The sequence below is a fragment of the Quercus robur genome, chromosome 10, assembly GCF_932294415.1.
Source record: "Quercus robur chromosome 10, dhQueRobu3.1, whole genome shotgun sequence".
In the NCBI taxonomy this organism is placed as follows: Eukaryota; Viridiplantae; Streptophyta; class Magnoliopsida; order Fagales; family Fagaceae; genus Quercus; species Quercus robur.
Genome location: NC_065543.1, coordinates 515,328 through 529,613, shown reverse-complemented (window position 1 = coordinate 529,613; position 14,286 = coordinate 515,328). Strand labels below are relative to the sequence as shown.

At 36.8% G+C, this 14,286-nt stretch overlaps 1 protein-coding gene across 2 annotated transcripts in view; it reads right to left on the bottom strand.

The window, feature by feature from the left end:
• The window catches only part of LOC126702704 (MLO-like protein 1), a 98,830-nt gene that overhangs the window by 42,174 nt on the left and 42,370 nt on the right, over positions 1-14,286 (bottom strand). The window lies entirely within an intron of this gene.

Here is a 14,286-nt window from a genome sequence, read left to right as displayed (position 1 = left end):
CATATATATGAAAAGACGAGTAAAAATCAATGCTTTTCCAAAGGGGAGGGAAAAAAAAAAAAAAAAACTGGTGATGTCCTAATATCAATGAGATTGAGTTTTAAAATTAGCAAATTGGTTTAAAGCATTTGTGGAAGAGGAGAAAAATGAAGCTGAAATGTATCAGAAATTGTAGAAGTTAAAAGATAGGGGTAATTGCACTTTACTCACCTGTGGTTTGGCCCGTTTTAGCAGTGCCCACCCGTGGTTTAAAAGTTATCACTTAACCTACCTGAGGTGGCCTTCGTTAGACCCCCGTTATCCACCTCTGTCATTTCCGTTAGAAAATCTCCTTTACTATATAAACCAAAATTAGAACCCAAATAGAACCCTAAAAAGAAGAACGAGCTCTCCCCCTCTCTCTACTTTAGAATCCCTAAAAATTCCCAAACTCATAATCCCTTTCTCTCTTTACTTAGATTGCCAAGTGAAATCTGAACACTTGCAAGCAACCTCATATATAAAGCAACCTGATCCTTTTGTGTGTTATATTTTATTGAGCTCAAGCACCAATTGATTTCCGTGTAATCGCAATTCAAACCCATAAAGTTGGTTTCCTTAGACTTTCAAAAATAAAAATTTCACAATATTTAACACCAATTGCGGAATTAAAAGAATAAAGAAGAAATTATATTAATAGGTTTTTTTTTTTTTTTGGTGAATTATATTAATGGGTATAGTCAATACCATGATAAAACATCACATGATGTGAATGAATGAATAATGAATAAATACAATAAAACACCTAAACCCAAAAAAACATAGAACCCAGATCCAGCAGCGAACCTAGATCCAAAACGGCAGCGAACCCAGATCCAAAATAGCAGCGAACCCAGATCCAAACGGCAGCGAACCCAACTCTATTCAAAACAGCGCCATTCTGAGCCGGTCCAGGAGCTTCAGCAGGTGGAGTACTAGGCAACGACGCTGAAGCTTTAGGAGCATGTGCTTGTGTTGGAAACTTTGATGGAGAGTGTGAAGGAGACTAGGCTAAAATTAAATTCACTCACCTCAAATCTTGCGATATTGAACAGTATTTCGCATCAAGGCCTTCAATTTGGGACTTGAAGGCCGATATCTTGAAATTTTGAGACGCGATCTTTTGGTCGAGTATCAAGCACCTTTGCTCCATGGCCCTGATATTTGTGTGCTGTGACACCAAGACCTAAGACTTGCTTGCTTGCAATTCTCTCTCTGCCTACAATCATTTTTTTTTTTTTTTTTGGCGTGGTGAACACAGGTTGATAAAATTAGGGATTTACTCTTGTTTGGTTGGTGAGAAAATTTATAGGAGAGGAAAACCCAAGCTTCAATACACCTCCTTGCTTGCAAGTGTTCAGATTTCACTTTGGCAATCTAAGTGAAGAGAGAAAGGGATTATGGGTTTGGGGATTTTTAAGGATTCTAAGGCAAAGAGAGGGAGAGAGCTCGTTCTTCCTTTTTAGGGTTCTAATTTTGGCTTATATAGTAAATGGGATTTTTTAACGGAAATGGCAGAGGTGGGTAACGGGGGTCTAACGGAGGCCACCTTAGGTAGGTTAAGTGATAACTTTTAAACCACGGGTGGACACTGTTAAAACGGGCCAAACCACAGGATGGTAAAGTGCAATTACCCCTAAAAGATATGATAAAAAGGAAAAAGTCATCTTGAAGAAAAAAACAATTGCAATGGTAATGAGTACCGATCGTGTGGGAAGCGGAACACCGAAAAAAAAAATTATATTAGAGAAATAAAAATGGTGGAGAGATGGAAAATAATATAGAAAATTAAAAAACAGGAAAAAAAAAAAAAAAAAAACTAACAATAAGGGCCCTACCGGGTTCAAACCGGTGACCTTTTGATCTGCAGTCAAATGCTCTAGCATTGAGCTAAGAGCATTCCCATCAAGTGTGTCAAATGCTAAATATTTGGCATTTGACACATCAAACTCTAAAAAACCACTTTCATCAAGTGTTTTAAATGCCCTAATATTTGGCATTGATGAATAGTGCAATCTCAAATTTGAGACCGCATTGTTCACAAATTGTAAAACTTATATTATTTTTTTTATTCAGGTGGGCCCGTTTTCTTTAAAGAGGGAGTGTGAGAAATAATAAAAAAAATGAATAAAAATATTAAAGAAAGAATATTTAAATGAAGTTGTAAAAAAATAGAATGTTTGATATTTGGTATATTGTAAAATGAGGTGTTAAGAGCAACCACATCAGTTCGTCTAAAAATTTCCGTTTATTTTACACTGAAAACCTACTTTTTCTATTTTACACTACCACATTTTCAAAACACCCACATCAGTTAATCTATTTTACAAATCTATTCTAATTAAATAATATTATTTATTGTTTTTATTATTATTATTTATTAATAACCGTTTCTCCCTTTCCCTCACCCATTTTCTCTTTCCCTCATTCTATTTTCCTTTTTCAGCTCACTCATCCGTTTCTCTCTTTCCCTCACTCACTCTCAGCTTGCCGATCCAGCTCGCTGCTGCCGCCGCCTCAGCCATCAGCCGATTCGGCCTCCCTTTCGCTTTCGCCCTCCTTCTCTCCCTCGCCCCTCCCTCTCTCCTTCACCACTGACCCTTTGCCTCCCACCCCTAACCAACGACAGCAATGGAAGATCCGGCGGCAGCAATGGAAGACCCGACGGCAGCAGATCGAGCGGCAACAGTGGAAGCAGATCGGGCGGCAGATCCGACTTCGTTGGGCATTTCACGTGAGTTTTCCGTTGAGTATGGTTTGGGCTGGGTTTTCCGGTGGGTTTGGACTGTTTTTGGGTTCGGTTTCCCAGTGAGTTTTGATTGATTTTGAGTTGGGTTTTCCAGTGGGTTTGTCTTGATTTTGAGTTTGATTTTCTAATTGCTTTTTCGTTGATTTTGGGTTAATTTTTAATTGATTTTGGGATATTTTTCTGTGCTAGGTTGGGTGTTTGGTGGTGGCACTGGGTTTGGGGGTTTGGTGTTTATTTTCTTCTTCCTTCTTATTTTGCCGCACTAGTTTGTTGTGTCTGATAGAGGAGAGAGAAAAAAAGAATTAAAAAATTATTTACACAGTGAACAGTAACCGTGCATATATGCACGGTTATATGCATGGTTACTGTTCATTTATACGGCCATGGTGTATATTTACACATATTTACAAAGACTGATGTGGGTGTTTTTTGGGTTAGAATGTGTAAAATTGGTACTTTTTTGTATTTTAGAAGATTATAGATGAGCTGATGTGGTTGCTCAAAATTGTAAAAGTAATGTTTTAAAATTATAAATGCTAAAATTTTTACAATTATTGATGAGAATACTCTAAGACCCTTTTGATAGTAACTCCTCCTATATATTTATTTAACTAAAATATATTCGTACTACTGATAATGACACCGACCTCATCCGGTGGACGGTGCCACGTTTGAACTTTGGAAGGCCAAAATGGCCAAATGGCCATAAAATTGTAAGTATATAGTTAGTAGACCCAGTTTGTAAACATTATAATTTACTAGCATCTCGAGTCTTAAAGACTCGATTTTGGCCTATAAATCGAGCACCACAGACTCGATTTCCATGCTCTAATTACATCCTACGTGGCATATTTTTCCACGTGGACCACATAGAAATCGAGTCTCTAAGACTCGATTTCTAACCCCTATAAATAAGAACAACTCAGACCAAACACCAGAGCATCAGAGGAAAAACCCAGAGAAAAAAAAAAAAAAAAAAAAAAAAAAAAAAAAAAAAGAAGAAAACCAGAAACTGACCAGCGACCCAGGCTCGCGTGAGCCCCATGCCGTGCGCGACCCAGGCCCGCGCGAGCCTGGGTCGCGCGCGGCCTGAGGCTCGCGCGAGCCCCAGGCCGACGCGAGCCCCTGGCCGCGTTGGTGAGGTTCTCTCTTTCTCTCCCTCTGATCTGATCTGAGTAGCGGTGAGTTTCTCTTTCTCTCCCTCTGATCTGATCTGATCTGCGTAGCGGTGAGGTTTCTTAAATTTGTTTTGGGTATTTCGGCAGGTACAGACTTAAAATTTTTAAAAAAATTTTTGGGTTAGAAATCGAGTCTTAGAGACTCGATTTCCAGGTGGACACCCACGTGGAAAAAATGCCATATCAGAACTGATTCAAGCATACAAATCGAGCCTCAAAGACTCGATTTATAGTCCCAAAATCGAGTCTTTGAGACTCGAGATGCTAGTAAGTTATAATGTTTGTAAACTGGGTCTACTAACTATATACTTACAATTTTATGGCCATTTGGCCATTTTGGCCGGAATCTAATCGCTATCCTTATGGTCACACACCGTAGAATCTCCTCAGTGGGACCCACGGGTGTTAAATATTGCTCATTTTCATTGCACTCCAAAAAAGTAATTTGGTTCCTAAACATTTGTGATTTGTTACAATTTCAGTCTCGTCCTTATGAATTGTATCAAATTTGTTTATTATATTTCAAATCAATATTTATCAACTATTAATTTTATCAAATCCATTTTGTCTTTCTAAAGTGATTTTTAATTGACTTGATTTTAAAAGTTAAAGATATGAAATTAATACAATTAATAAATAAAAGGACAATACTTTTTGACTTTTAATAAAAATAAAATAAAAAAGAACAATACTAAAGCTACACATATTTGTAGACGCCATAAAGAGTTATTATCAGGAGCAGACGTTATAAGTTTGAAACTCTCTCAAAAAATACATATAAACAAAATGAAAGTCACAAGTCACGATTTCTTAATACAAAAACTACAACCATTTATATGTTCTGCTAGGACCATTATTTGGTATTCTAGGAGTATACTTTCTCCCTCTTACATAGAAGTGTTTTGCTATGTTATGCTCATAATAATGAAGTTCCGTTTTCAACAATCACTATACTAATGATTTAATTCTTGTGAATGACAATTGATTGCAGTATAAAAAACATATATAATCAATAATGACTTTAATCTCTCTCAAGTGCCAACTCACTTGAGTGAGTGTTAGGCGAGAAACAAGCGAGACTTTTTAACTTAATGATTTTTGAAAGAGAAATGCTATGTCTACAACATTTCTACAACATTTTTACAACAAATCCTAAGTGGCAAGTTGTTACTGGTTGTTTTTGTTGGGGCAAAAAAGTAATCTTAGTGTTAGTTTTAAATTTGAACCAATAACAACTAACCACCCATGATTTGTTGTAAAAATGTTGTAGACGTAGCATCTCTCTTTTTGAAATTGTCATGTTCGCTCGAAATTCACCTGACACGGGAATTTCTCTCAAACAAAATTCCAACTTCTACAATTCCAATTTCAACTCCTAATCATCCAGTTTCAATACAAATGAAATTTAATATAAGGAAAAATTTGCAAATTTCAAAGAAAATTTGTCACTAAATTAGCCAAAATTGACAGTCAGGCATGACTCTTCAACTTCCAGCATGTGCTTCTTACGTGGCTCTTTTGCGGATAAGCTTCTCGCGAGACACTCACGAAATCCATTTGTTCATCCAATATATGCTCAATTCTTCACCAACTTAATACTAAACCCAATACAATAAAATCCCACAAAATACAAGTAACAAAATTAAAGCAATTACAACACTTTTTGTCATGGAATAAAGCTGACATAAAATATAGTTGTAAATCACAACTTTACATAAATATATATATATATATATATATATATATATGCTGGAGAGTATGAAGTTCTGCCATGTGACATGTTCTATAAAGAGAATTGAAATACTTTTATGCCATATTAGAGATAAGAACAAATTTAAAAAAATGAAATCTTTATTTCCTTTGGTTCAATATCTCAGGACTATTTTTTATTGAATTTTTTATTCATTGTTTTGAGACTACCATTTGTTTCATTTGATTCAATGTTTCAAGACTTTTCCTCTCACACACACACACACAAAACTCTTTACATTTCCATTCACCCTTTGAACTTCTACCTCTTTTTATATACATGCCTGCATCCTTTTATGTCATCTCATCTCAAATACACTCAGACAAAAAATTATGTCATTTACCTTCAACCTTTCAATGACATCTACATAACTTCAACATTGTAGTACAATTTGATCCTAATTTGTATGAGTGGGCTATGACCAAGAAAGAGGGCTTGCGTTTTTTATTCAATGACTGTAGCTTACAGTTTTGATGTTGAAGTTGGACGTGGTGGATTTTGTGAAAGTTGTGATTCACTTTGAGTCTTTGGGTGTTTGGGATTTTGGTTTGGGAAGGTCATAAATGTATTTTGCTTAAGAACTAAAAAAAAAAAAAAAAAAAATGAAACATTCTAATTGATTATTTATGAAGTTAGTTTTATTTATTTTTTTATTTTATGTTAGAACTCATAATTTGTAGGTTTCTTTGTTGGTTTTTTTTTACTGTGGTATGAATTATAGTGATAAAAAAAAAATCAATGATGATTTCAAAGTATTTTTCACTTTTTTTAAAGGATATTGAAAGCTTGATTATGTGTAAAAACACAAGAGCTGTTTAGACCCCCAAATTAAAACTTACGGCTTGGTTGATTTTACTCTAACTTAAACTAAGTGCAGAATAGAGTAAATGTGAGTGAACAAACAACAATACTACTCTAAGCCATATTCAACAAATCACAGCAGTAAAATGAAAGCTAAAAGAGTAAGGAAGAAGAATGCAAACACAAGATAACACGCCGATGTGTTATCGAAAAGGAAACCGAAGTACTCAGCGAAAAACCTCTCTGTCATCCTCCAAGCGGTAAATCGATCAACTAGAGAATAAGTTGGAGTACATGAATAATAAAAGACCCTCCAACGTAGTTTATCCCATGTACTTGAGCCATTCAAGCTCCCGCTACCAACTGACTGCGCCAAGCCTTGTCTTCTCTAGCTCTCCGGATCACGCAATTCAGCCCGATTGCATCCACCAAACAAATGACTTCTTCCAATACTTCTCAACAGCACCAAAACCTCACTTTAGACTTAGGATGGGTGTGGTCAGTGTTTGGGCTATCAACCTCTCAAGGATTTGGAAATGGAGAGGTAGGAGTTGAGGAAAACCATAATGGATTGTGTAGAGAATTGTGGGTATGACAATCTCTCACTCTCAAGGGTTTGTGGTTAGGGTTTTCTCTCTGAAAAGCACTCTTCAACATATGTGGGTAATGTGGGTATATATAGTGTGGGTAGAGATAGGGTGTATCAGATATGACAAAATAGCAAAACAGAATGTTTTGCAGGTATCTCGCGGGAAGGCCATACCTGTGAGACACTCGAGAAAACCAGCTGTCACCATCTGTCATGACTCTTCGCATTCCAATCATGTGCTGAGCACATGCTTCACTTCGCGGGAAGTCTACTCGCGAGCTACCCGTGAAAACAGCTTTGGTCTTCGATCAATTGCCTTGAGTCTTTACACTTTCTGTTACACTTACAATAAAATCCCACAAATAATACAGGGTACAAAAGATTGAACATAATTACAATTAAATTTGGCATGGAACATAATTACAAAGTAGTTGTAAATCACAACTTTACAGATATGGAAGCCCAATTAAAGACATTTAAATTTGGATAATTGGATGTGTTTTTAGCTAATTTATCTGTGTTTAATCACATTTTCTTTATGTTAATACTTACAAATGATTTCCTTAATTTCATTGAGATAATGAATTCGGTGTTTGCGATTGAGGTCTCCATATTCTGTTATGAGAATTGAGTAGTTTAGGAAGTGTTTGAGAGGTTGCTTAAAAATATGTAATTTTAGGATATAAAAGTATTTTATACTTTAAATTCTTATTTAAAGATTTCACAATCATATAATCGATTTAAAAAATAAAATCTACTTTTAACGGTTAATATTATAATATGTTGTAGTCTTATAGTGTCATACAATTTTTTTAAAAATAAAATATGAATTAAGAAAATAAAATTTCAAAGTATTTAAAAATATTGTTGGCAAACATAAATATTATACAACAAAATAAGTATTATATGTAAGTCTTAATATACATAAAATTGATTTCAAATTAAATTATAAAAAAAGAAGTAAAAAAACGAAGTTTGAATGAATGTAAAATTAACTAGAAAAGAATACAAACTTAATAAAATGAAGTAGTTTCGATTTAATTTTCTCCCGAATGGAGGAGGCACGATCCAAAGTACAGGGGCCATTCGCTCATCCAAAGATGTTAGTTTGTAGTGTTGTCCAAAAATTCCATCCATTATATTGAAGACGCCCACATCAAGAGGTCTATAAGACTCACTGAATACACCAGCTTCCAAAATAGTCAGGTGTGAAATAGATGGAATTTGGTTGGCAGCCTGGGAATTTTGCAGCAGTTGAGATAGAGACAGACATTGAATAATCGGTACCTACAAAGAATGTGTCACCACCCAAACTTTTTACCTCAATCGTAACTTGTAAACCTTGAAATGGTTAGTATGTTGCAAGTATCTTTACTTTGCTTCTTCTGCTGCGCCTGCTATAACCATCTTTAGCATCAAAGCAAAGAATTGAGCCCCGATGAGTGACAGCATAGACTAGCCCCTTGTAAAATATAATATCGCAAATCGTGGTGGGTAGTAGAAATCCCCTTATCTCTACTTGATGACTCTTTACGTGACGCCAAGATTTATGATCACCTGCTTTAATAAAGGCCAATCTTTTATATAGAGAATAGATTTCCACAACCACATAATTTTCTTCATTTGAGTCAGGATCAGCGGACAATATAAGCTTAGAGATGTAGTATTGGAAGCCAGCGTGGGGCAGGCGAGGTTCAATCTGAGGGAGACGAATGGTGCGTCCATTCTTGAAAGGGTTGAAGAGAGTGTTACACACTTGTTCTCATCTAACATGCCCAGCCAGCCTTGTGAAGAACCGCAAAATCTTTTGCAATCGGGCACTCGTAACTCAGCGTTATAGATGATTTTTCCTTGGACAATACTGTACAACCTGTTGGAAAAATAGTAGCATGGAGTGAATAAGAAATTGATGTGTTCTATATTCACTTGAAGATGTTATTATAAGTAGTGAAAATTCTTGAGTCCCACGTTGGAAATAATAGAAAATATGAGCTTTGGGCTGGATATTGGGTTGGGCTTTAGGCATGTGTGGACTAGGCCCATTTATCCAATTAATGATAATATTTTATTGGGTAAATTCCAGAAACCTACCCTGAGGTTTGAGGAAATACCAAACACATCCAAGAGTTGTTAAAAATGACCAATTTGCTCCTTAAAACAGACGGCATGTAACACCGTTTGAGCACCATATATTAAACCAAATTTTCTGTCTCTGTTCTTCACGAATAATGCTAGAAAATCTCTCTCCTTCATGCCCAGAAAATCTCTCTCTTCTTTACACCAAAAAATATCTCTCTCTCAAGTTCAAAGCCAAAATTTCAGACTCGGGACCAACAACTCCTCCATCGGAATGGTTTCAAAGCCGGTTTAACCACAAATCTCACGCCATACTCCGCTGTTAAAAGCTCTATGGTTGGGTTGCGAATCTTGATGAATTGTAGATGGCGATTGCTGGGTCACGATAAGTGGAGACGGTGGTTGCAAGGTCAGTCTGGTGGAGCTGCCGTTGTGGGTATGGGGTTTTTTTTTTTTTTTTTTTTTTTTTTAATTTTTTGATTTGGGTTTAGTTTGTGTCTGAGGTGTGAATCATGTGATGTTTGGTTGGAATGGTTTGGGTTTGAGGAAGATGGGTGGGTAGTGATGGGTGGTGCCGTGGTGGACAGTGGTTGGGTCACACGATGCTAAACGGTGGGTTTTTTTTTTTTTTTTTTTTGGTTTTTAATTTAATAATTTGGGGTTTTTTTTTGGGTTTGAGGTGTGAATCATGTGATGTTTGATGGTGGGAACGATTTGGGTTTGAAATTGATGGGTGGGTAGTGATGGGTGGTGCTGTGGTGGTCGGCGGTTGCTGGGTCACACAATGCTTACCAATGGGTCTGGGTTTTGTTTTGAATTTTATTTTATTTTTTGGATCTGTTTGAGGTGTGATGTAAATCGGTCTGTTTGATTGCCTTGTGTGATACTAGATCTAATTGGGTTGATCTTGGTTTGATGAAGGGAGGATTTTTGTTTTTGGAATGTAATGTAAATTTTTATTTTTCCTAATGAGAATGTATGGTTTTGATTTGAAAAATGGGTACTGGTTTAGTGATTTTTTTTATGTAATCTTTCTCAAAATACATGTTTTGTGTATATCTTTTGGATTGGTTTGAGTTTCAGAGAGAGGCGTTTATGTTATGGCGCGAAGAAGAAAGTGAACAAACAGAGAACATGGGAAAAAAAATCGTTTGAAGAGAGTGAACAAACGGCAGTACATGCCGTCTGTTTTAAGGAGCAAATTGGTCATATTTAACAACTCTTGGACGTGTTTGGTATTTCCTCAAACTTCGGGGTAGGTTTCTGGAATTTACCCTATTTTATTTTATTTTTTTATTATTGAGTCAGAGTCTGTGCACAACAGCTATCTCTGAAATAGTGTTTCAGTTTCAAGTTACGTATAGTCTCATTGTCCCTCATTCATGAAAATAGAATTTTTCAGAGAAAACTCTCCCAGTGAGATTTTTGTTCATTCATTTGTGTCAAAGAGAGAGAAAGAGGCATTGAGTAGTTCGTAGAGCATGACCCTGAGTTCTTCATCTTCGTGCTGTTTGATCATTTTATCCTTGGAGGCAGACGTCCACGAGTCTCAAAGCAACACAGAGAAAGTGTGAGGGGCGAAATCTGCTTTAAGGAGATTGTGTAAAATACAAGACTTGATCTCATTGTTCATCCTTTCAAGTATCTGGTCTGTGAGTCTTCAATTGTTTGCAGATTTCTTATTATTTATATTCAGTATTTGTTTATTATTTTTGCCTATTATATTAATTCGTGTTATTGTTTAATTTTAGATACGTGTATTGTTCCTTTTACTTTATCACATCAGTAAATTGTTGAAATATATCCAACACAACCTTCGCTCTGTTGGGGTGTGGTTTTCGGCATAGTTTTCAGAACCGGACCGGACCGGGAGGTCGGACCGTGAAAACCGGGAACTGGGATGAAAACCGGTTTTTTAAGCCTAAAGAATCGGATTTTTTGTTAATTCCGTAAACCGTTAAAACCGGGGTTGGACAGCACGAACCGGTGAGAACCGTGTGGTCCAACCCCTTAGCAATTTAAAAAAAAAAAAAAAAAAAACAACTTAACACAATTTTATTCTACTTAATTAAATTATCCATCTCTTACAAGGAATAAAAAAAATTATAATTAAAATCCTTCAAAGATATTCAACTTTACTTCAAAAATTAATCATAAATTTTAATGTTTTCATGGTTATTATTTTATTTTATTAACTTACTTATTTAATTATTAAATATATGCTTGAAAATCATTAAATTTCCCTCACATATATAGATATATTGTCAATTTTGCTAGTTTTATAAATTTAATATCTATATTTAGGCTTTAATTAATTATTAAATTAATTATGACGTCATCACGGTTTGACTCCGGTTCGACCTCAAAAACCTTGAACCTCTCCCTTTTACGGTTCAATGAACGGTCCGGGTCTGAAAACCTTGGTTTTCGGTAGGGATCATTAACATGGGAGGTAGTTGTTGTTTACCACAACGTTGCTGCTTTGCTTGATTATGGTCCTCTGAAACAGATTTCCACTGCTTGCAAACTGCACCAAACCGAAGATGGTCGATGTTTTCAGGTGGTAACATGTCTAGAATGGTGCACAGAACCGGCACTGGAAGATACGTACGCCCAGTCTCTGTCTGGCACAGAACCAGTAAGCGCCATGCCATGCATCAAGTCTTAGAAAGTCGTATTAGCAACAAGGAACAAGATCAGACTTAGTTTTAGACTTAGTTTTATAAGGATGAACAGGTGTTTTTTCCTACTTCAATCTCTATTCTTAATTATCCGTTTCCTATTATACTAAGAATTCCGATGGATAAGGCTAACCTAATTTATTAAATGTAAAATTCTATTAATAATCAAACTTTAGTTACTGATGTCGGTCTCAATCTTCAAACATCGATCCTATTCCTGTGTGGGTGTCTAAAAGAACGTTGGAGTCAAGGACGAAACTAGAATTTTGATTATGGAATATGAATAATTCTTCTTTAATAAAAATGCAAATTACGGTCAATTTGGCACTAACAAATTATCAACGTGCTAATATACAATTAGAAAAATGTTAAAAGTATTATAAAAATTTTAGCAAAAAGTTTACAAATTGATGTGGTAACTAATGTAATTAGTGTTTGTAGGGACACGATTTTTAACGACCCAAGGATGACATCGGGTTCGTATGTGTAAGGTTGAATTTATTCAACCATCTAATTGGCTTTATTCCGTGCCAAATTTGCTTGTATTTCAGCATTTAGTAACCCTGTATTTAGGTGGGTTTGTTGTAAGGGTAGTGAGTGAGATAGAGTGAAGTTTGCTCAAGAGTGTGCAAGAAAACAGAGACTCGCGGCTTGGCCTCGCGGGTGACTCGCGGCTGCAAGCCGCCAAACGCAGCACACGTGCCATGCATGCCGGAAGGTGAACAGTCATGCCAGCTGGTGCACTACAGGACAAAACAGGACAACTGGCCATACGGTTATCTCGCGACTGGATCTCGTGACTTAGTCAAGTCGCGAGGTCAAGCCGCGAGCGACCCCTGTTTTGTAAAACCTGACGTTTCACATTCCTCTTTCACTCTAGTATAAATACCCCTTTTACCCACGATTGTAAGAGAGCTTCCAGAGAGAATTTTGAGAGAGAAACCCTAAAGAAAAACAAGATTGATTCACCAACAATCTATACATTAGAGTCTCTTCAAATTCCTCATCTCTCTTCCTCTCCATTGTCAAAACCTTGAGAGGCATTTTACCAAACCTTGTTCTCACCATATTCATCATTGTGAGTGGGCTGTTTGGATTTCTGGGAAGCAGTTAGGAAGGAACCAATCTACATTGGTTGATGCTATGGTCTAGTAGCGGAATCCGGGAAGCTAGAAAAGAAAAAAGTTCGGCGCAACCTCGTTGGAGCAAGAAGCTTGGAGGGCTTAGGTGCACTGGGTAGATTAGGCTTGGAGGGTCTTTTGCTGTCCATGTATCCCAACTATATTTTCTAGTGGATTGATTACCGCTTGGAGGGCGGCGGAGAGGTTTTACGCTGAGGGCTTCGGTTTCCTCTTCGATAACACATCGCGTGTTGTCTTTGTGTTTGCATCTTCCTTCCCTTTTATCTTTGCCTTATTTTCTGCTGTGGATGTCTTTTATATTTTGGCATAGATAGTTTTACCAATTCCATATATTAGCTTATGTTAAGTTTCCGCACACTTGTTGTTTGACATAATGCTTGAATTGGTTAATTTGTAATTTGGGGGTCTAAACGTTCAAGGGTGTTTTTCACATATTTGAACTTTCAGTATGTAATGGGCCCGAACAATATAATTTGTAGAGAGTGGGCTTGAAAGGCTTGCCCTTGGTCGCTAGGCAGCGGTCTGGTCATGATTTTTATGGAAGCTCATACGGAGGTAGGTTTGGCCTGAATAGCTAAGCCTTACATCGATGTAGCTTAAAGGGTTTGAGTCCTCGGACTTAGTCCGAGGAGTATCACATTCTTCCCCTTCTTCTTTTTGTAGGATTTTTTATCCTCCCCTCCTCCCCTGGCTCTCCTCTCCTTTTATACCAGTGTTTACTTCCCGTTCTTCGTCTACGTGTCAGTTTTGCCTTTTTGGGGTATTGACTCGTCCTATCAATTCATACGTTAGAGTGGTTGGGGGTGGTTGGGAAAAGTTAAATAGCATGGTCTGGAGTATGGGCTTGTCAGACGCAGGGCTCCACATTACGGTGTTGGCAGCTTTCTCCCTTGTACTGCTCTTGTACTGAGTTTGTCCTTTTCTTCAGGCGTTTTGTGAGGTGTAGAGCGTGAGATCGTCCTCGGCCACATCCTTGGGCCTTTGAGGGGCTTTCATCATACGTCCTCGGCAGTAGGGCTCCTCGGCCTGGGCTTTGGGCCCTGAATATAAAGTGGGCTGGGACCTCAGATTTCGGGCCCCACAATGTTATTTCAACAAAATAATAAGTTAGTAATTATATCAATTTTTTGTAATTGACGACACATCAATTTATAAGATTTGGGTTGAGAATTCTCGACTAAGAGAGAATTGTTTAAAAACAAATGGAGTCAATTTCGTACGGTAACAGTTTCGGTTTGGTTAAGGGAATAATATGTTTGAATATCAATAAAATACCATTTCAGGTATATTTATGACAATAGT